Source organism: Euprymna scolopes, chromosome 3, assembly GCF_053919585.1.
Source record: "Euprymna scolopes isolate OS-2025 chromosome 3, ASM5391958v1, whole genome shotgun sequence".
NCBI lineage: Eukaryota > Metazoa > Mollusca > Cephalopoda > Sepiida > Sepiolidae > Euprymna > Euprymna scolopes.
In genome coordinates, this window is record NC_136484.1 from 183,548,018 (window position 1) to 183,573,935 (window position 25,918).

At 33.5% G+C, this 25,918-nt stretch overlaps 1 protein-coding gene and 1 pseudogene across 2 annotated transcripts in view; both read left to right on the top strand.

Annotated features, from left to right (window-relative positions):
* The window catches only part of LOC145260338 (uncharacterized), a 1,155,262-nt gene that overhangs the window by 264,045 nt on the left and 865,299 nt on the right, over positions 1 to 25,918 (top strand). For both annotated transcript variants that reach the window (XM_080118258.1, XM_080118266.1), the window contains exon 2: positions 12,761 to 12,842. The gene's annotated coding sequence lies outside the window, so the exon portion shown is untranslated. The remainder of the gene's footprint in view (positions 1 to 12,760; positions 12,843 to 25,918) is intronic.
* LOC145264213 (U2 spliceosomal RNA) lies at positions 13,876 to 13,994 on the top strand (annotated as a pseudogene).

Sequence of the window (25,918 nt, forward strand, 5' to 3'; positions counted from 1 at the left end):
AACAAGGACAGGCTCGCAACGTCTCTTCTGTGGGAGAGGGATTGCAGGGTAGAGAAAAGAGCATCCCCCACTAAGCCACGAAGTCTATTTTGTACTCTGTCAAGGCAGGATAGGCTGTTTTTAGCAGCTCCTGCCCAGATATGGCAACAGTATTCCATCCTTGGACGTATTTGGCTTTTATATAGATAGAGAATTGCATCAGTAGTGAGATATCTTCTGGAGCGGTAGAAGGATCCCACCATCTTTCCAGCGACCTTGGCAACAGACTTGATGTACGTGTTCCATTTCAGATCAGGAGTAAAGGTCAAACCCAGAAGCTTGTCAAAACACGGAGCCTCACCCAGACGAGAGCCATCCATCACAATTGATGCCAACTGGTGATCAGAGCGTTGATGATGTAAGGATAGGAGTTTAGTTTTGGATGCATTAAAGGTAACCAGTCACATCTTCCCCCACTGAACCACGCGCTCGAGATCAGAGGATAGAGAGTCAGAGTGTACTTTGTCATTTACAGCCTTTGATGTGTTGCCGTAGATGGTCGTGTCATCAGCATAGATGTCAACGAATGATTTAAGCATGTGTTTAGGGAGGTCATTGATGTAGATCAGGAAGAGAGTTGGGCCCAGGATTGACCCCTGAGGGACTCCAGCATTTATATTGCAGGCCTCCGATTTTTGTCCATCTACCACTACTCTTATGAACCTATCGGAGAGAAATGATTTAATGATTGAGAAAAGATTTCCAGTTATACCGTAGCTTGAAATCTTGTGAAGTAGACCCTTATGCCATACTTTGTCAAAGGCCTTTGATATGTCAAGAGCAATTGCCCTTGAAAGGAAGCCTTTGTCAAGAGATTCACTAATCCTGTGGGATATAACCGTCAGCACATCTGCGGTAGATCTTGCAGAGCGGAAACCATATTGTGTCACTAAGAAGGTTATTCCTGCTGAGGTGGTTGACTATTTCTCTATTTAATATTGCTTCCAGTAACTTACTCATAACACACAGAAGACTTATTGGTCTGTATTGAGAGGGAGATGACTTATCACCTGAATTCTTAAATACAGGGCAAACTGATGAGGTCTTCCAGGGGGTCGGAAAGCACTTCTCCTTAAGGCAGCGCTTAAATAGTTTCGTAAGTATGGGAGCAAGTTCTGGTTGAAGCTTTTTTAACACTATAATTGGGATGCCATCAGGGCCAGTTGCTTTACTGGAATCTAGTATTTTTATTAGCTTGGCGACCTCATGCACGGATATTTGTATGTTACCTAGCTTTTTCTGTGTTATAGGAGGAAATATGGGGAGTTGATGGCCTTCGTCGCATAGGGTAGAATTAGCTGCAAAGTTCTTTGCAAATAGTTTGGCCTTGTCTGACGCTGACGAGATAACCTCTGGTCCATTGATAATGGTTGGGATAGAACGCACACTACTGTTCAGGGTCCTATTTGTTATTTGCCAAAACTGGTGGGAACCAAGCCGCTTATCAGCTACCTTGGATTTAACAGACTGGGCATATAGCTCTCTTGCATTTTTTATTACTCTTTTACAGTGGTTGCTGGCGGTCCTGAAAGCAGCTTTAGTCTCAGTGCATCTATTACGTTGGTAGTTATGGAAAAAGTGATTTCTGTGCGCGATAGCAGCAGCACATTCTGGGGAGAACCATGGCTGGCTGTTAGGTTTTTGTTGGAATTTTTTAGATGGTATGAATTGGTCTATGCCTACAATTAACCATTCGGTCAGATCTGATACTATAGAGGACACTTCCTTTTTAAACATGGAGTGCAGAGGTAAATCAGATATGAATGTACGGAAGCTATCCCAGTCAGCCATAGAGTATCGGTATACAGTACGGTGGAGGGGTACGTCTGATGGCTTCTTAAATTTTGTTTTTATCTTAACTGATACGACGGAGTGGTCGGAGGATCCTAAAGGAGAATGAACGGTACATGAACATAGCTCAGGGGAAGTTGAGAGAAAAAGGTCTAAGAGGCTTGCATATTTATTGGGTGTATCGGGCACACGAGTGAGTTCGCGAACAATCTGAGTGAGGTCATAAGCAATGGCAAAATCATGACAAAACCTCCCCTCATCATCTGTCTTATTTGAATGAGTCAGCCATTCCACGTTATGGACGTTGAAGTCACCACAGATGTGGATGTTAGCCGAGGGATGTGAAGACAGTATGTGGTCTATTTTCTCAGATATGCTCTTAAAGATAGTAACTCCGCTGTTGTGGGGCCTATAGAGGGCAAATATAAATGCAGTGGTGTTAGCAAGTGCAACCCTGAAGCACATATAGGGTAAATTAGGATCTTCTCTAGAGATATCCCTGCCACATGGGAAGCCATCCTTAATGTAGGCACATATTCTATGCCCATGGCGATCGTGGGAGTCAGATTTAGCTGTTAAATATGAGTATCCATTAATTATGAACTCATCTAGGGAAGTGGTCGGCCCTATTCCAGTTTCACATAGAAATAATATGTCCGGTTTCGTCTCCTGTAATTGGGTTTCAACCTCTGGAAGGTTGGAACGTAGACCCCTGATATTGGAGAAGGAGACCTGGTAGTAGGGGTCTATGCTGGAAGATGGGGTTCTAGGTTTAATCGAGTTTTTATTCTGGAGATATTTCATGTTGAGATTTTGGGATTTGTGGAATAGGTCGGCATACTTGGTTAGAGCAGTACAGAGCGGCAAAGTAAGAGAGAAAAAGACAGGAATTTTTTTTTTTATTCGTAGCACACGAAAAGGTAAAGCCGTAACAATTACCCACTAGTATGGCATCGAGAGGCCCCACCAGAGACTACTGCATGGTCCAGATCCACTCACCAAATGGCAATACAGCAGTCCCAGTACTTTGCGCCTGCTGATAGGACAGCCTCCTTAGTGGTTAATCCAAGGTTCGGGTCCCTGACTATCAGGCGGATAACGTCAGCCCAGACAAAAAGTTTACCTCCAGCACCCTTACTAGTGACATGGCCACAAGGACAGACAAAGACAGAAAAATATCCGACATCTCAGACTACTGGTCACCAAGTAGTACCGACCTTTAAGCAGCTTTTTCTTCACCCTTTGTCAGAAACATCACTCATTGAATGAGGACTGAATGACAAAATAGAAGAAGCCAGAGTTACTGGAGCTGCCGATAACACATCCACTGTATTATCTACTCTCCATGAGAATGACATAGCAGGAGATCAAATTCCAAAGTTAGGCAGAATAGAAAAAAGAGAAAAACCGAACGATAATACCCAAAGTGTGATGCAATTCTAAGATTTTAAATTCTCAAAGTTTTCCTTGGTTCATTGTTATTACTTTTTCTTGCGACTGCATTCTCTCCCTGGTAACCTTTTTTTTCCTTCTCTATTTTTATCCATTTTGTGAAAAGGTCAGGTCTTACGGCAGCAAATCATGTATACATAACGCGATTGTTACATTTTATTTAGACCCACACATCGCATGCAGATACAGTCGCAAGGGTGAAAAAAGCAAAGAAATCGGACTGTTTTTTTTTGTTTAAAATATTTATTCATGGTACTCTCGAAAATACCCATGCAGTTTGCGTTTTTAGAGTTCATCTCGCCAAACATGAGATTTACAAAACTCTTCCGTCTCGACACGTCCTTTCCAGTTCTCAACGCCGCCATGGAGCTACACGTTCATCTCAAGCCCGCATTAATTTTATCAATATTAAATTTTATTGAAAACGGTCGTGAGATTTTGACTATTATTCGTATCATTTGCATTCTTAAAACTAATGTTTCCATTGTGTGTTATATTTCCACAACGTTTTTTTTTTCTATGTAACCTTAGAGGTGTATCTTGTCGAACTCGGTAATTTTTCTGTCGAATCCGAAAATCTTTCCCTCGAATTGAAGGATTTGTAGGGAATTACGAAAGGAATATCTTATATAATTCAGGAGGGCAATATGCTCTTGTTCCGGCAGCCATGACTGGGTAAAATTTCGGGATAGTCAATTTTTTTCCAAAAAAGAAACTAGAAAATCATAAAGCTAATACTGAACGTAAACTATAACTCGATAAGAGCCATTGTCAATAACAGTGAACGTCACCTGACACTTTCTGTCTGAACTCACCATCGACAAAACCATTAACCAGATTCCATACTTGGATATGATAGATCTCATATACTAGGCAACCTTGAATAAACACAAAGCACAAAAAGAGAATAGACCCTACCTTTTTTTATTACATGAAAGTCCCCACTTATCAAGGCCCGGAAGCCACTCGGGGATAAGGGTTATTTTGTGTACAGTAATCAATGGGATAGTGTTGCAGTATTCATTATTATTGGAGATTTGATAAGGTGTCATTACTTAGGGGGGGCGGTTCATCAGGAATTTGTTTATGTTGGACTTGAAAACATCTATGATGAAGTCAGGAGGGAAACAAGCAAGCGGTAGAGAGTTCCACAGGCGTGCAGTTCTAAGAAAGAAGCTTTGTTTATGAAATCTACGTTTTGATTTAGGCACAGATAAAGAGTGGGGAAATTTTTGTGACAGTGGTTTTAGCTAGACGGGTGTTTATCGTGAAAAGATTAGCGAGGGAAGACTAGAGATTGGAGTTCAGACGAGCACCTGCCATGGAAATAACGATAAAACAAAGATAGGCTCGCAACGTCTCTTCTGTGTGAGAGAGGTAGCAGGGAAGAGAAAAGAGCATCCCCCACTAAACCAGGAAGTGTATTTTGTACTCTGTCAAGGCAGGATAGGCTGTTTTTAGCAGCTCCTGCCCAGATGTGGCAGCAGTACTCCATCCTTGGACGTACTTGGCTTTTATATAGATAGAGAATTGCATCAGTAGTGAGATATCTTCCGAAGCGGTAGAAGGATCCTAGCATTTTTCCAGCGACCTTGGCAACAGACTTGATGTACGTGTTCCGTTTCAGATCAGGAGTAAAGGTCAAGCCCAGAAGCTTGCCAAAACATGGGGTCTCCCCTAGACGAGAGCCATTCATTTCAATTGATGCCAGATGGGGATCAGAGCGTTGATGATGTAAAGATAGGAGTTTGGTTTTAGATGCATTAAAGGTAACCAGCCACCTCTTCTCCCACTGTACCACGCGCTCGAGATCAGAGGAGAGAGAATCAGAGAGAACTTTGTCATTTACGCCCTTTGATGTGTTGCCGTAGATGGTCGTGTCATCAGCATAGATGCCGACGAATAATTTAAGTATGTGTTTTGAGAGATCATTGATTTAGATCAGAAAGAGATTTGGACCCCTGAGGGACTCCAGCATTAATACTGCGGGCATTTTAGAACTTTTCTTAAAGGGGTTTATAATAATAAACAATTATTTTTATCCACACGAGCATAAAAGTTATATGCTTTCGCATTAATCTATGCAGGAACTGACGATTGGTAAAGGTTGGGAGATTCGGGCCCAGCCACAAAGCCTCTTTTGATACCATTATTTAAAAGGTTGTCTACACACACATACACACACGCGCGCATATGTATATATATATATGTGTGTGTGTGAGTGTGTGTGTGTGTGTGCGGTCGTATAACATTTTTAAAAATTACTTCTTCATATTATATTACTCCAAACATGTTATTGCCACGTATAAAAGTATCTAAGAAAAAACTAGTTTTGAATAAATATATTCACGCATTAAAATTTTTGCTTATAGCAGCCTAAGTTTTATATTAATTCTATTAAATATATCCGTTTTCGCTTTAATCTACAATTATAAACAAAACCATGTTATCATAATTTCAAAATTAAATTTTACATAAAATATTCGCTTATAAATCCGTATAATGTTTTTTTATCTTTCCCCGACTCTTTACATCTTTCAAATCTAAAACCAAGAATATATTTGTTTTAGATTCTCCAAAATGAGATGTTTTTTGTTTTTCCATTCGCGAATATCTTTTATCAGCACTCATTCGTTCTATAGCATCTCAGTCACGACAACCGTGAGCGGTGAATGTCCGAAATCCGCGTCAATAACAGGACAGAATCTGTTAAAACTATGAGGCCAAGCCATGTTGAACACGTTAGACCTACAGGCTTATGAGATCATCAACCACCACCAATATGTCTATAATCTTGCGAGAAAGTCTCATTTGATGTTTTTTTTAAAATATTCATAATACTCGATATTAATCGTATAATTTGAGATTATTAAATTTGACATTGTTTTATAAATAGGTAAAGAATGTAACAGTTTTATTCAAAATTATCACGTAAACCCAGAAGATAAATTATACGAGACGCTTTTATCGGTTGAGCTATATAATGTTAGGAAGAATTATGTTGATTAACATAATTAAAGTAAGACAGCAGTTGATTTTAGGATTGCTTCGTATAAAGCGGTTTTCTGTGGCCATATGATCATGTTAGATTATGATTATGTTAGATTATGATCATGTCATATTATTATTATGTTTGATTATGATTATGTTAGATTATGATCATGTTAGATTATGATTATGTTAGATTATGATTATGTTAGATCATGTTAGATAATTGTGATGTTAGATTATGATGATGTTAGATTATGATTATGTTAGATCATGTTAGATAATGATGATGTTAGATTATGATGATGTTAGATTATGATTATGTTAGATTATGATGATGTTGATTATGATTATGTTAGATCATGTTAGATTAGGATGATGTTAGATTATGATGATGTTAGATTATGATGATGTTAGATTATGATCATGTTAGATTATGATCATGTTAGATTATGTTCATGTTAGATTATGATAATGTTAGATTAGGATCATGTTAGATTATGATCATGTTAGATTATGATCATGTTAGATTATGATCATGTTAGATTATGATTATGTTAGATTATGATTATGTTAGATTATGATTATGTTTGATTATGATCATGTTAGATTATGATCATGTTAGATTATAATCATGTTATAATTGATCATGTTAGATTATGATGATGTTAGATTATGATGATGTTAGATTATGATGATGTTAGATTATGATCATGTTAGATTATGATCATGCTAGATTATGATCATGTTAGATTATGATCATGCTAGATTATGATCATGTTAGATTAAGATCATGTTAGATTAAGATCATGTTAGATTATGATCATGTTAGATTATAATCATGTTAGATTATGATCATGTTAGATTATGATCATGTTAGATTATGATCATGTTAGATTATGATCATGTTAGATTATGATCATGTTAGATTATGATCATGTTAGATTATGATCATGTTAGATTATGATCATGCTAGATTATGATCATGTTCGATTATGATCATGTTAGATTATGATCATGTTAGATTATGATCATGTTAGATTATGATCATGTTAGATTATGATCATGCTAGATTATGATCATGTTAGATTATGATCATGTTAGATTATGATCATGTTAGATTATGATCATGCTAGATTATTATTATGTTAGATTATGATCATGCTAGATTATGATCATGTTAGATTATGATCATGCTAGATTATGATCATGTTAGATTATGATCATGTTAGATTAAGATCATGTTAGATTATGATCATGTTAGATTATGATCATGTTAGATTATGATCATGTTAGATTATGATCATGTTAGATTATGATCATGCTAGATTATGATCATGTTAGATTATGATCATGCTAGATTATGATCATGTTAGATTATGATCATGTTAGATTAAGATCATGTTAGATTATAATCATGCTAGATTATTATTATGTTCGATTATAATCATGTTAGATTATGATCATGTTAGATTATGATCATGTTAGATTATGATCATGTTAGATTATGATCATGTTAGATTATGATCATGTTAGATTATGATCATGCTAGATTATGATCATGTTAGATTATGATCATGTTAGATTATGATCATGTTAGATTATGATCATGCTAGATTATGATCATGTTAGATTATGATCATGTTAGATTATGATCATGTTAGATTATGATCATGCTAGATTATGATCATGTTAGATTATGATCATGCTAGATTATGATCATGTTAGATTATGATCATGTTAGATTAAGATCATGTTAGATTATAATCATGCTAGATTATTATTATGTTCGATTATAATCATGTTAGATTATGATCATGTTAGATTATGATCATGTTAGATTATGATCATGTTAGATTATGATCATGTTAGATTATGATCATGCTAGATTATGATCATGTTAGATTATGATCATGCTAGATTATGATCATGTTAGATTATGATCATGTTAGATTAAGATCATGTTAGATTATAATCATGCTAGATTATTATTATGTTCGATTATAATCATGTTAGATTATGATCATGTTAGATTATGATCATGTTAGATTATGATCATGTTAGATTATGATCATGTTAGATTATGATGATGTTATAATTGATCATGTTAGATTATGATGATGTTAGATTATGATCATGTTAGATTATGATCATGTTAGATTATGATCATGTTAGATTATGATCATGCTAGATTATGATCATGTTAGATTATGATCATGCTAGATTATGATCATGTTAGATTATGATCATGTTAGATTATGATCATGTTAGATTAAGATCATGTTAGATTATAATCATGCTAGATTATTATTATGTTCGATTATAATCATGTTAGATTATGATCATGTTAGATTATGATCATGTTAGATTATGATCATGTTAGATTATGATCATGTTAGATTATGATCATGCTAGATTATGATCATGTTAGATTATGATCATGCTAGATTATGATCATGTTAGATTATGATCATGTTAGATTAAGATCATGTTAGATTATAATCATGCTAGATTATTATTATGTTCGATTATAATCATGTTAGATTATGATCATGTTAGATTATGATCATGTTAGATTATGATCATGTTAGATTATGATCATGTTAGATTATGATGATGTTATAATTGATCATGTTAGATTATGATGATGTTAGATTATGATCATGTTAGATTATGATCATGTTAGATTATGATCATGTTAGATTATGATCATGCTAGATTATGATCATGTTAGATTATGATCATGCTAGATTATGATCATGTTAGATTAAGATCATGTTAGATTAAGATCATGTTAGATTATAATCATGCTAGATTATTATTATGTTCGATTATAATCATGTTAGATTATGATCATGTTAGATTATGATCATGTTAGATTATGATCATGTTATAATTGATCATGTTAGATTATGATGATGTTAGATTATGATCATGCTAGATTATGATCATGTTAGATTAAGATCATGTTAGATTATGATCATGCTAGATTATGATCATGTTAGATTAAGATCATGTTAGATTATAATCATGCTAGATTATTATTATGTTCGATTATAATCATGTTAGATTATGATCATGTTAGATTATGATCATGTTAGATTATAATCATGTTAGATTATGATCATTTTAGATTATGATTATGTTAGATTATAATCATGTTAGGTTATGATCATGTTAGATTGTAATCATGCTAGATTATAATCATGTTAGATTATGATCATGCTAGATTATGATCATGTTAGATTATGATTATGTTAGATTATGATTATGTTAGATTATGATCATGCTAGATAATGATCATGTTAGATTATGATCATGTTAGATTATGATTATGTTAGATTATGATTATGTTTGATTATAATCATGTTAGATTATGATCATGTTAGGTTATGATCATGTTAGGTTATGATCATGTTAGATTATAATCATGCTAGATTATGATCATGTTAGATTATGATCATGCTAGATTATGATCATGTTAGATTAAGATCATGTTAGATTATGATTATGTTAGATTATGATCATGTTAGATTATGATCATGCTAGATTATGATCATGTTAGATTAAGATCATGTTAGATTATGATTATGTTAGATTATGATCATGTTAGATTATGATCATGTTAGGTTATGATCATGTTAGATTATGATTATGTTAGATTATGATTATGTTAGATTATAATCATGCTAGATTATGATCATGTTAGATTATGATCATGTTAGATTATGATCATGTTAGATTATGATCATGTTAGATCGATAAAAACATTATTAATTGTGGTTTCATGCTGTATACAACCCATACGCAATTCAATAACGATTATTGAATTGTGTATGAATGTTTGAATAAAAGGGATTTTATTGTAAAAAGGAAATGTTATGTTTGTTGTTTTCATTATAAATCTGCCGACCTTGCCTATACAGATTCATGTTAAGATTTAAACGTGTATTATATTATGCTCTAGACGCCAGGGAAGAAAGCAAATAAAAAGAACTTTTTTTATATAAATATATATGCTAATATGTACTTTCGCTGTGGCAAGATATTTCTTACTAGAACCGTTTCAGATATCTGACGAAAAGATATTTAATTTTCTCTGTTTCGTTAAATCAGAATTCAAATGTTTTCTAAATATTTCAGACGACAAAAAGATCGTTAGCTGGAAAACATCGAAATAATTTTTACTATGGAACCAACCAAATTGCATTATAACTCATTAGATTTTAGTTGGTATACTTCTTTCGCTTTGGAAATTATAGATAAAGATTATTTTATTGGAAATAGACGTTTGAAAAATTGATACCACATTCTGAAAACAAAGATGTCTTCTTTATCTAACAGCCATTAAATATCTATCCTTTATCTTGGATTATTTTATTTAAAAGATTCGGAATTAAATGAAATCCTTACGTATTTTTGCCAATGTGCTACGGTAAAATGGTGAAGCAGTACTACCTAATCATAAACTAACCGCATTATTGATTAGAAATTGACCCAACCATTTAATAAGGAATATTTTTTTACAACAATCAACTGATGAAGTAGACATTATTGTGAAATTAAAATTAATACTAAGTTATAACGGAAGAAAAACATAAAATGTTTCAAATTCGGCTTTAAATTTCTGATGAAATTAAAAAACAATAACTTGTTCGTCATCGTCATTTATTTTTGCACAAACAAAATCTAAGATATGAACAATATATAATCTATCTTACTTACAAACTAATGTTCCCATTTTTTATCAAACGGATATTTCTTATTCATGTTCTTTGTTTCATTTAAATAATTAATGATATCTCACGAAATGCATTGCAGAAAATAAACATCTGAAAATGTCAGAACAATAACTGGGTTTACAAATAGTTTGATTCGAATATATTGGTTAAATAAGTATACACATAAGAGTAAAATGGCCTATATTTATTTATTTATTCATCGCAATCAAATTTATATTTTTCTGACGAATCAAATAACCTTAAATTGTTCACTATATCTCCTAAACTCTTTATATATATATATATATATATATATATATATATATATATAGTTAGTTAGTTAGTTAGTTATTATGCGCATAAGCCTGAAGAATCCCAGAGTGGATGGAACGCGGAATATTCAGTGTAGCTCAATCGCCATATATATTTTATAACTAACTCGCTCTACCTACGTATTGAGCACTTTTGAAGTAAATACTAAAACTTTACGCATAAATTTATACTTTCGTATATTAATTTTATGTGAGTAAATGAAGTAGCTATATACAGATATATGTATATATATACATATATATGTATATATATACATATATATGTATATATATACATATACATATGTATATATGTATATATATATATACATATATACATATGTATATATGTATATATACATATATACATACATATATATATATATATATATATATATATATATATATATATATATATATATATATATGGATATATACAGTAGCCATGGAAATAACGATAAAAAAATACATCGGTAAACACTGTATGTTTTTCGAGCTGAATAAATATGTTACATTGAATAAAAACACAAAAAATATATCCAGTTAGGTAGAAAAGTAACGTATCTTGCCTTTGATAACATTTACTTGTTATATATTTGTTTTTTGACAACGTTTTCGAATCTATGTGTACAGTAATACAAACCCAAATATTGATATACTCTTGCTTTTAAAATTACACATTGCATGCATTATTACCTTAAAACTTATTTTTTTAATCACAAATTATCAAAAGAAAAATTGTAGTCTCAGATGAGACCCTTATTTTCATGCAATTCAATAACCTATATTTGCATAACCTGCTTCTGTAAAAAATATACAGTTATATTTATAGTCCTAGACATCATTAGCTATTACATATTATTATTATTATTATTATTATTTTTATTATTATTATTATGTTATCAGTATTATCATTATTATCATTCTTTTTTATCTGTTTCCTTTGTTCGACAAATAATTTCGTTACAAATAAATCTGTTTCCATTAAATCGTATTACAAATTTTAATCTTCTAAACTCGTAGCACAAGAACAAACTAAATAAAACTTTTTAAACATATCTGATTACATACGATATCATTTGTTGTCATATCCAATTTAAACATAGCTTAGTAAACATTTAACTAGAGAGAAAGATGTGGAAGAGAAACGCATGGAAATTACTTAGCAAAGCTAATAGACATGTGAATGCCTTGCAGTGTGCCATATGTTTAAAGTATGTTCTCATTGACTTCAAACACCAGAGGCATTCTTGAAAACAAGTGGTTCAAGAGTTATTTTCATTACTTTTAATCTGAATCGAATTCATCGAAGTTGTTTAATTTAATGTCAATGTAGATTAATTAAATCTTAAGTGTCTAGATCTTGTTACTCAAATATTTATGCATTTTATTTTTAATCTCCTCTATATCTCTAATTAAATTCAATAAAAAATCATTTTGTTCTTTTTTTTATTATAGGCACGACTTTCTGTTTTACGGGTGACTTTTTTTTCTTGGAATTTTACAAAGTGACAAACGGCACCAATTGTTATTCCTAAAGGTAAGTTTCTTTTGTTCGCAGACATTTTTTGTAATTTTCTGATTTTTTTTCGTACAGTCTTAATAATTCGAATTATTTGAATTGTTCTGAATACTGTTCTAATCTTGAGAGATATTTTCACGTTTCTCTCGATGCAATCACAGGCAGTCTTCAGACTTATTTTGTCATATTCTGGATGCTGTTTTTAGAATTTAGAATGGACAACTTTATTTATTCCAAAGGGGATAGTTTGCTCTTATTCTGTCAGCCTTGACTGCTTAGAAACCGTAAGTAATTCGTCCAGACTGAGAATTAGACTTCTAATATTCAGAAGAGTATAGCTTCACTGAATTCTACCCAGTACTTTATCTACTTTGTTACAGGTCCTTACAAATTCCGAAATTCCGCTCAGATTCCCGGGTTCGACAAAAGGAATTCCGAGTTCGACATAAATATTATTAGGTTCGACAAGATACATCCCAAAAAGTTCGGGGTTACATTGACCGGTGTGACAACAACATGCAAGATGAAAACTATTGTCTGTATAATATAAATAACATAATATAATATAAATAACATAATATAATATAAATAACACGGCATTTTTAAATGTATTGCAAACTGAAATAATATGATTGCACATAAATTATGTTTTCTATGATGTAGCAGTCGTCTTATTCAGGAGTCTTCTCCGGGTTATGTCAAAGACACAAGTTGATGTTCTTCATTTCCGCCGGACTATTTTGCCCACACTGGGTTATTTGATTTAAGACTACATGAATAATCCAACGACGTTTGCTTTTCTTTTCGCATACGCTGCTAAATTCTTCATCTGCGAATGTCTGTCTGAATTGAAATTGAATCCACTCAACGAGCAACTGCAAATTCTTGTTATTTTATCAAAATAACAGTTTATTCAGGTGTTGGACAAAATAAATAATCTGTCATTTAAAAACAGAGAAAAGACTGAGTGTTGTTTATATTATGTTTACAACACAGTGTTTTCTTTTATTGAGTTATGGGTGGGAGGATACTATACTTTTAACACTTGTATTTATTTTCTCGGCCTTTTGGCTAAGATCAAATTGTAGTATCTGTTCTTATCAGTTACGAAACTTTTGCTCTTAGAAGGGATCCGCCAAGGTTTAAGGCGTTTTTTTTTTTTTACTTATTTTTTCACTTTGTTGACTTTTTGTTCATTGTTGTTAAATTTCTTCATTTCTCCCTCACTCTCGAGGGATGAAATGATCTAGTCTCACCACTTAATTGCGAAGCAGCACTCGGACCTGCCTTGCCAAACTTTTAGTCTGTCTTTCTCTGCACTCCTCCTCACGGGAGAAAGTAATTAACACCAGAAGAGAGAAAGTGCGTGGTTTGTACAGTCTCGCTGTACAAACCACGCACTTTCTCTCTTCTGGTGTTAATTACTTTCTTCGTTCTTACGCCCCTAAGCAAATTTGGTCTCGAATAAATGTAAATTTGAAAGCAACCTAATAATGTAACATTTATTATTTAGTCGACCGGTCGGTCGTCTGTCCGTAACACTTTTGTGCTTGGCCTTTTTGGTTAAGATCAAAGGTTTTTTTTAAAGATTTTCTTGGCCTTCGGGCCAAGAACAAAGTGTAGTATCTGTTCTGGCAGATACTGCAAGCAAAAACCATATGTGGGGGCAAACCCCACATATAAGACCTTGGTCAATGTAGAGGCAACCCTTCATACCAATTGTCACTATCCAGCTCCCCTACTCCTCGGGGAGTTGGTCCCCATTTTCCCTTCACTCCTCACATTAAAAATCGGCCTTGTGCCTAATTTCCTCGGTGGGGGAGCAAATAAATACCAAACCCACATATAAGACCTTGGTCAATGTAGAGGCAACCCTTCATACCAATTGTCACTATCCAACTCCCCTACTCCCAGGGGAGTTGATCCCCATTTCCCCTTCACTCCTCACATTAAACATCGGCCTTGTACCTAATTTGCTCGGTGGGGGAGCAAATAAATACCCTTTTCTTGGCCTTTTGGCCAAGATCAAAGTGTAGTATCTGTCTGGCAGATACTGCAAGCAAAGACCAGATGTGGGGTCAACCCCACATATAAGACCTTGGTCAATGTAGGAGCAACCCTTCATATCAATTGTAACTATCCAGCTCCCCTACTCACCGGGGAGTTTATCACTCCTCAAATTCAAAATCGGCCTTGTGCCTAATTTGTTCGGTGGGGGAGCAAATAAATACAAAAGGCCAAGATCAAAGTGTAGTATCTGTTCTTACTACACGCTTGCAACTTTGTGATATAAAGTGGGGGATAACTTTTCTATAATTATTTAATGTAAAATGATCACTCACTTTACAAACAGTCAGTTTTAAAGTCATTCAAGTCATTCTCTAGATCATTCAAGTTGTTTTTTTAAGGATTCCAGTTATTTTTTAAGCATTCAAGTCAATCTTAAGTACATTCAATTCATCCTTAATTTTATTCTAAGTCATTTACTTTTGATTTATTTCAGTCATTTCAGCCCATTTTCAGTCATTTTAGTTTATCTTTAAGAATTTCATGTCAATCCTACATTCATGCATTCATTCATTACACGAGAGCACGCGACTAATGGCTATCGGCTTTGTTTTGTGAACGCCAGCATTAAATTTCTTTTTTTTTCTGTAACATGTTCAACTGAGCTTCAATCTATGGTCCCCCCTCGCCAAACTTTCACAAGAAACACTCGTCTAGCTGTAAACACTATCAATAATTTCCCCCACTCTTTATCTGTGCCTAAACCTAAACATAGATTCCATGAACAAAGCTTCTTTCTTAGAACTGCACGCCTGTGGAATTGTCTTCCGTTTTCCTGCTTTCCGGCTGACTACAATATAGTTGTGTTCAAGTCTAAGGTAAATAAGTTCTTGATGAGCCGTTCCATATAAGTTATTAAATTTACCAAATTTTCATTACTAATGATTACTATATTGACCAACTTCTACTGTACACTCTTTAACCCTTATCCTTGAGTGGCCTCTGGGCCTTGATAATGTGGTGATGCCTTTGTAAAAAAAAAAAAAATTAAAAAAAAAAAAAAAACATTCTGTGAATGATCGGAATAAGGTGGGATAGTAAAACTGCATCGTAACATAGAAAAAACGTGACGTATATCAGAATAGTGGCGATTGGAATTGTTTTGATAATATCAAATTGAAGGCGACTAAAATTGAACTTGTAAATATTTTTGTAAGGGTGCATATCTTATCGTCTTAAAACAATTTGCAGAATTTCGTGCCAAAACAATTAAATCTATTAAACATGAGAAATGTGATAATCAGGAAAGCGGACGTACTGACTTTTATTCCCCGAGCTTGAGATTCTGTAATGCTGTAACTATGAAAAACTATGCTAAACGAACTGACATTTTATTTTTAATAAAATTTGAAATTTTGAATTATACAAAAATCTTTTCTTATTTTCGATTCTTTCATTGTTTCTGCGATAATTTTTGCATAGTAGAAAAGAACGCATAAAAACGTTACATTTCAGGCGTGCAAGCAGCATAAAAATATTTTGCTAAATTAAACATTTAATGTGCATTTTGCCGATATAAAAAAATATGCAGACTACTATTTCACAATGGCATGATTAAAAAGATTACATTCGGTTAAATGTATACAATACAGTACCTGTCTTACACTTGACTAGCTACATCAACTCTAAGCAAATTCTACCTCTGCTAAAACTAACTAAATATTCTATGAGACGAGTTGTTTTCTTATAACTGCTCGTCTGTGGATCACAATACCCGTGAGTTGCTTCCAAGTTTACTATAACATGTGCGTTTTCAAGTCCAACGTAAAGAGCCATGCTGTAAAACAAATAAAATTATTCAATTTTCACCTTCATCGCAAATTAAGGTACACATTAATTTTTATCGTTTCAGTGGCCTCAAGACCTTTATAAGTGGTGCACATGATGACAGAATTATGTGATTACGATGACCTACTCTGAATTATGCTGATAAGATTTTTTTAGACCAGCGTCTTTTTGTCGGTGTAACATTTTTATTACTTTTCAAATAGACCATACACGTTATATTTAGGGGCTAGCAAATAAAAGAAAATTTTGAAACAAATTATTTTAGATGAAAACACAAAGTTAAATATTTCAACCGCAATTCGCGTCGACGTATATATTTAACGTGACGGGAATTTACAAATAAGACGAACGCATATATATACACTTGTGCCCGATATTATTCATACCCCCCTTGAAAATTGAGTTTATTAGGTGTAACTTTTGTAAGAATTTATTGTTTACGTCCATATTGATACATATTCTTAATAAACCTCTTCTGATCATTTTCGTCATTTTAAAATCTCGGGATACTTGTAATAAAAGAAATATACAGCTATTTATAAAATCTGCAATGTTCAAAAATAATCATACCCCCTTATTTTTTCAGTATTAATCGAGTTTCTGACTGTTTGTTTTCTGCTTGATTCTTATTTTGAATGCTTTTATACAACCTTTGATTAATTTCATTTCGTTTTTTGCATTTTTCAGAAATTTAAATGATATCAACTGAAAACCAATAAAAGAATAAAAATTATTAGAATGGGGAAGAAAAAAGAGCTTAGTAATGATCTTAGGACTAAAATTGTGAATTCACATAAGGATGGTTTAGGTTACAAGTCAATTTCCAAGAAATTTGAGGTCCCTACAGCAACAGTACAGAGCATCATCAAAAAATTCCAGAGCCACCACACAACAAACAACTTGATTGGTAGAGGAAGGAAAAGGAAACTGTCTGCTAGAGCCACCAGGAATATTGTAAGAAGTGTTAATGCAAATCCAACCACCACTAATAAGGACATTTTAGAAAATCTGGAGTCTTCTGGCATAAAAATATCAAGGCAAACATTGCAAAGGACTCTGCATGAAAATGGTCTGAAAGGAAGAAGACCAAGAAGGACTCCATTGCACACCGGAAAACACCTTGCAGCACGTCTAAAGTTTGCTAGGACCCATGTGAATTCTCCAGAGTCCGTTTTCTCAAGTATTTTGTGGACTGACGAAACAAAAATTGAATTTTTTGGCCATATGGATGCTTCTTACGTTTGAAGGAAGAAAGGAGAAGCTTACAACCCAAAGAACACCATACCCACGGTGAAACATGGTGGTGGTAGCCTAATGTTTTGGGCCTCCTTTTCGGCTAGTGGTCCAGGTAGTTTGGTCAAGATAGATGGAACCATGAAGAAGGAGCAATATTTGGAGATACTCCAGAAAAACATTAGACAGGATGCGGAGAAGCTCCATTTAGGACCAAACTGGGTCCTTCAACAGGATAGTGATCCAAAACATACTGCCAAAATAGTCAAGAAATGGTTTGAGGATAATCAAATTAATGTTTTGGAATGGCCTAGCCAGAGTCCCGACCTGAACCCTATCGAAAACCTCTGGCACATATTGAAAACTGAGGTTAAAAAGCGGAAACCTAGAAATTTGAAGGATTTGGAGAACTACTGCATTGAAGAATGGTCAAAAATCAGTGTTGATGCTTGTAAAAACCTTGTTGATAAATATCCCAAACGGTTACAGGCAGTTATTAAGAATAAAGGGCATGCTATTGACTATTAGTAAGAGAGGTATGAATAATTTTGAACTAGTGCCATTATTGTTTTTCTTTGTATAATGTTTCAAACTGGCATAATTTATTTATTTGTTGAGTTTAAATTAAATGCTTATGTTTGATTTATTGTTTGAAATCCCTTTAATATTGTCTACCTTCTGGTTTGAGCAATATTCTTATAGAAATCTCAAAGATCCGAGGGGTATGAATAATATCGGGCACAAGTGTATATATATATATATATATATATATATATATATATATATATATATATATTGCCAAATAGCCCAAGATGTCAACATTAGTACAGGGTCTGTGGAAACTCATTCATGACCATTTGCATATGCATCCATTTCACACCTGACTTAGTTCAAGCACCTGTAAAACAGAAACCACAATTAGTTCAGAGCTGTAATTTGCCACATAACCCGTAGAGATATAAATCATTGCACATGCAAAATTTCAGCTAGTTGTCTGAACTGGAAGAGGGTCAGAGGCATTACTTATTGCACACCCTTCGTTTACCATTTAAATTTGTTGTTTTGCATTAAGGTATTAACCCCAGAATGCTCACTCGCATCATAAAGCAAACACTGCATAACGGAAATAAATAATTAAACGTTTCAATAAATTATTACACGTTTCCTTCGAAAAAAAAAACATTTTACATAAATTATGAATTTTTTTGTCTCCGAAAAAAAAAACGGTAAAAATTGCAGACCAATCTATTATCTAATTCTTTGATTTTGTTACGTATACTAAAAAAATGTATTGTTCTTTTGGTCGCAGATTTTGCATATAATGATTAACGGAGTTACCACGAGACTATAAAGTAATTCATAAAATAATTTTATGTACATGAGGTTTATAAATATATTATACTTGTATCAAAACATATTCTGCGAGAAAAGAGAAGAAAAGGACAAAATCTTTTAGCAATAACTCAAAAATATTTAATATACTTATTTATAAAAAAGTTGTACAATATTAAATAATAAATAATAGCACTTTATTTTTTAGAGTTACAATAAATGACAGTCGATATTTGTTGTCAACCGTTATTATCTCCGGATAGCTATTTGTCGAATATCTAACACTTTAGGCGTTGACAATCTCGTCGCTGTAGAAGCTTTTAACTGCTTACTGCTCTTGTCGAAAAATAAGACTGGCCAAATACATTAATAATATTAGTTGCAGAACTTTACTTAAGACTTAAACTGTCAGTACTAATAAAAGACACATTTTGAACGTCGCTCATCAAACTGTCCAGCATGTTGAACGTAGGTTTTGCCTCTCTTCGGTGAATGTGCATTGTAAAATGCATTACTACAAACATATTGACTTCCTAATCTTGTTACACAGGCGTTGTGCTAAGGACTTGTCACACTGATTAAAGAGTGCTGAGAGAGTCTGCATCTAAGTCCGGAATGTTTCGATTACAATTAGTAGTGTTTCGAAAACTGATGCATCGACTGAAAATATGTTGCTACAGAAAAAAAAATTAACTGTTTAGCACGAATATACGGTCCGCTATAAAGATCCGTGATCGTTAAAAAATATGTTCATATAGGTAAATATCGAAATAAGCATAGAAGACATACCGTCGCTTTTTTGTTATTGTGTTAGTATTGTGTTTGTGCTAGGCTAGTATGTATGTGAATGTATGTATTTGATTCTTTTTTGGAAAGTTCTACCACGACTAATGGTTCTACACACACAGACATGGACATACGTACACACACATATATATTTATATGAGAACCTATGTCAGTATGTATCTATATATGTGCTTATATATATACATACATATATATCAATGTTAAATTCACTTAATTGATATTTCGCTTTTACAGTTTAGCAAGTTCTAAAAATCGTTTAAATTCTAAAATTTAAGCCACGCATTTAAACATAATCAATAGAATCGTATGAATATCTAATAATATTTGACATTTGATGATTTCTTTCCTGTAATAGGTGTTTTAATTGATGCTTTTTTCTGTGTTTATTTTCATGAAATATGATTTTAAGTGGTTAATTTGATTTTATCATTAACAGAGTTTTTCTTACGTAATATGTTTTTGTTTACCTAGGGTCTATTTGTCAAACATTTTGACTTGATAAACGATGCGTTTTTTTAAGCAATTTTCTTGTACACGACTAAACCAATGTAGCGTTTACTTTTACTATCAACTTTCTTGTTTTTTTATATAAGGTTATGTAATTTCTATTTCGATATTTATGCACTTTTGATGCAGTGCCGAATAGATAACGTTACTATTTAGAAAGCGATTCGAACATGGTGGGGGATTGTGTTTTCTTACAATTCTCTACTTTCACTTTACAGTTTAAAACAATTTAATTTGAAAATACTACACACAAAATAGCGCGGTAACGAAAGTGCATAAGCACCTTCTATTTTTAGTGTTTATATTGCTATTGCTACTGTTACTGTTATTTGTCATGTCTCTACTCTTCAACAAGTATTTCATTGTAAGTGCAAAAAAAAACATAAACATAATATATCAATTTATAATATATATATATATATATATATATATATATATATATATATATATATATATATATATATGAGCAAACAGTAAACAAACAGTTGGTAAATTCAATTGTAATTTTCATTATATATATATATATATATCATTTTCATTTTATATATATACAGTGATGATCATATTTATTGGCACGGTAAAATAAAAGTTAAATTTTGTCTAATAAATTCTAAAAAAGGGATTAAATTAAAGAAAATAACGAAGTATATTATGTATTTTTAACTGGCCTTTCCGATGCAGCAATCGGATTTTAGAAAAAATAAATAACAAAGGAACAACAAATATAATTGCAAAAAACCCTTGTTCAAAATTATTGGCACGATTTATTTAATAATCAATTGTATAGCCTTTGGCCTTGATTACCTTCCTCAGTCGCTTTTCATAGTTTACAACCAAGTTGTTGCACTCTTCAGTAGTAATTTTAGCCCACTCTTCCTGACAATAATCCTCCAATTGAATAAGATACTTAGGCTTCCTTTGCATTACCCTCAATTTTAATGTTCTCCATAAATTTTCAATTGGATTAAGGTCTGGGCTTTGTGATGGCCACTCCAAAACATTAATATGATTGTCCTCAAGCCATTTCTTAGTCAGTTTAGCCGAATGCTTTGGGTCATTATCTTGCATGAACCACCAACGACGACCAAGTGAGAGCTCTTTAGCAGAGTCTTTCAGGTTTTCATCCAATATTTTAACATAATCTTCCTTTTTTATGCTACCTGTGACCTTAACAAGTCGCCCTGGTCCAGAGGCAGCAAAGGATCCCCAAAACATCAAACTGCCTCCATCGTGCTTAACTCTGGGTATGGTGTTCTTAGGCAGGAAAGCTTCGCCGGATTTTCTGTAAATATAAGACACTTTATTATGGCCAAATAACTCTATTTTCGTTTAGTCAGTCCATAGAACACGTTTCCAGAATGCAACATCTTTATCAATATGACGTTTTGCAAAGGCTAGCCTTGCTTTCAGGTGCATAGGCTTCAATAAGGGAGTCTTTCTCGGACGACATGCTTTTAAACCAGCTCTCTTCAAAACTCTACCAACTGTATGTCGAGATACATTCACTCCAGAGGTGCTCTGTTCATCAACAATCTCCCCAACAGAGATCCTTGGGTTTTGTTTTACTTGTCGAACAATTTTCCGTTCATCTCTTGGGGAAAGAATCCTTTTTCTCCCTCTACCCTCTAAACTCATAACGTGGCCTTGCGATTTGAACTTGTTTATTATGGCTCTAACAGTGGATTTGGGAAGGTTTAGCTTCTTTGAAATCTTATCATAGCCCTCCCCATTGGTATGGCATGCTACAACAAGCTTCCTGACGTCTTCGCTGTGTTCCTTAGTTTTAACCATGGCGATTGAAAATTATAATTTAGTCACTTATAATAGTTTAAATAAATCGCTATCTAAAAATTATCTGAAAAAAATTATTCACTGAATTAGCGTTAAACAAGCATAATATGGCTATAAAAAAGTTCAGAAAGCACGTAAACCGGAAATTGATTGATATTATACTGATACTAAAAGAAAATCAAAGCCGTGCCAATAATTTTGAACAAGGGTTTTTTGCAATTATGTTTGTTGTTCCTTTGTTATTTATTTTTTCTAAAATCCGATTGCTGCATCGGAAAGGCCAGTTAAAAATACATAATATACTTTGTTATTTTCTTTAATTTAATCCCTTCTTTAGAATTTATTAGACAAAATTTAACTTTTATTTTACCGTGCCAATAAATATGATCATCACTGTATATATATATATATATATATATATATATCGGGCAGTCCGTCGATTTCGACGAGGACGCTAAGGTTGGTTAGTGTCCGAGTCGAAGGTGCGATGTGAGTCCGATCAGAGCTCTGAAACCCCAGCTACAGATGTGACACCTGATGGCAGGAAATCCGGGTAGTTGCGCCTAGAAATCACGCTGCGGCTTCCAGTCCATAAAACCTGCCGGTACGCCCACATTCCACCTCCCCAGGATTTTCACCTCCCTCCCAGCCTAGGCAAAGTAGGAATAAGCAGCTTACCCAGTACTGCTAGCACCCTCTCCACTGAAAGCAAAAGTACAGAGGCAAGGACGGGCCAGGACAGTCTGCACACATGCAATCAGCCGCATCCAATGACTGAGGTAGACCCGAGTCGAGTTGTACATCACCCTTGTTGACCGCGGCGGCACTGCGGTGCTGGTTCATCCGCTGCGCAATCCGTTGGGATTCCTTTATCATCCTCCAAGAGCATCGTTGACCAGGCTTGGATTTTTGTAACCCTAAATAGAGGGGATTGTGGGTACTACACCTTGTCCAAGGGTGACTCATAGCTGCAACGACTAAGGGGTAGTGACATTCTCTCCCAAACCCTGGAGCTCCCGCACCAAGGCCTCGTTGACGAATGTAGTTTTATGTCATACCCAGGACCAATATATGTTAGTACTGTATATATATATATACATTATATATATACACATTTATCTATACATCTATATATATATATATATATATGATTCTTACAAATGGATAATCCGACAATATGAGAGAGGTCTAGTTCCTTTTCATGCTTACATCGTCTCTTAGCTAGCTCAATCGAATGCTGTCATGACTAAAAAAGCGAATCGCCTCTCGTGGATGGCCCTCACATTCACTCTCACTTGTATCTGTATAGTCTATATATATATATACATCATACCTTTTTGTTTCCAGATCAGTTCTATTGTTTATAAAAATTTAAATTACTAAATTTATTTTGTTACATAACTATCTCTATAATATTTTATTGTTTATAATTCTAAATCTTAGTTAAAATTACTCCGTTAGATTTTTAACATATTTTAGCTAAACATTCCTTTCTTTCAACACATTATTATTGCACATCATTTTCTACATCTGAGTTAAGTTATCAATAATAATAATCGTTCAGACTTTCGGCATTGCTAGCCACAATATAATACAGATAGTACGCTGTGATCATAACCAAAAGGCTAAACTTAACGTTAGCTATACATGTTACCTACACATCTACGGAATGTCTATTTATTAAATGAAATGATGTTACTCTACCAAGGAATATATTAAACAAACATTTCGTGAAATAGAAAATTGAATGCCACGTGTATAGCCTCCATAATTTCTTTTCCGTATATATATGAAAAATAAAACATGATTATTAAGCAATTATCAGTCTGTAAACAGTCGAGAACTGTTTAAATACGATTATCGTTCCAACAGTAATGCCTTCTATTTTAATCCGCCTGAACAGATCAGAGGAGATTTAAAATTGCGTAATTATAATGGCTGAACTTCTGCACACATGACCTGAAAGTACTAACTCTCTGTTGCAGGTGTTTACAGTATGAGGTTCGAAAAAAGAAACCTCTATTATGGACGTGTGCAAAAACAGATTAATTATTGAATTCCTGTCAAATATTTTATTGAGAATGCTGGTGACTATGTGAAAAAAGACGTTGTAATGAACCAAAGTCGCTCGTTTTAATAGTAAAACATCCGTCCTCGATAGATTTTTGACATTTTGAGTTTACAAAATAAGCTTTACTTCTGGAACGACCCTCGTATAAAAATGCGCGTCCCGGACGTCCATTCATAGTCATCGTTCGTCTCTTGCATTGAGAATAGTGGATACTATATATTAAAAAATTGCGTTACAAAAAGTCGATCGTTTTAATAGTACCACCTCCGTATCTGTATCTATATGACTTTTAAAACTTCAAAAGTTAGATGCTTTACTTTTGAAAATAATCGCATAAAAAGCATATGTCCGTTTGAGTAATTTACATATGATACTTTTAAATATAATTTAAACAGAAAGTGTCAGGTTGAAGACTGACCAAGCGATTGTTGAAGACCCTACTGAACAATGTGCCCTTTTAACAACGACCTTCTCAACTATCTTTAAAACAGATGATGACAGAGAACCGTTACCATTTGACCGTGACACACCACCTATACAGCAAACTGAGTTTCTTGTCGATAAGGTTTTCTTTTTTTTCCAAACTAAAGTAAATACGTGTATCATGATGCTGACTTAAATTCTTTTAGACATTTAAGCTTCTTACATAGGTGGTTTTAAAGGTGGGTTGTTTTAATTAAAGGTAGTACAGAATGAAAAGAAATATACTGAAATTAGTCCTATCACATCTAAACAAATTAAAGTATAAACAAGTTGAAGGGAGAATGCGGTAGGGATAAGCATCCAAAAAAAATGTAGAAATAAGAGGTGAAAAAATGCCAATGGGTACAGGTCGATGAGCTCCTTTGCGGCAGTCAATAATGAATACAATTAACCCCAATATCTACTTGTTTTTGACAGATCGATTATGTATAAAATATCGGATAGACTTTTAAGATTCATTACACAGGTTACAGTGTCGCGTATAAATTTACGTTTATATAAAGCAAGGCGTGTATATGTTTATCTTTTTATGAAAAAGATTCAGTCCTTAACTAATTAATCAATCATTATGAGTTTGCAAAAGAAAGTTTAGTGTATCCCCCTCTCTCTTTCTCGCCCTCTCTCTGTGAATCTCTCTTCCTCTCTCTTTCTTTCCCTCTCTCTTTCTTTCTCTCTCTCTCTATCTCTCTCTCTCTCTCTCTCTATATATATATATATATATATATATATATAACCCTTATCCACGGGTGGCTTCCGAGCCTTGATAAGTGGTGACCACCTTGTAATATATATATATGTGTGTGTGTGTGTGTGTGTGTGTGTGTGTGTGTTGGGTATGAATTAGTGTAATCGCTCGTAACGACAAACATGATGTCCACAATTAAGACAGCTCAATCGATAATGGTGAAATTCTGATCTAACATGTAATGAATATTCTTCTACATGGTTCATTTTGGTCGCTTCTATAATCAAATATCCTCGGGTCATAACTGAATAGTGTTAGGATCTTAGTAAA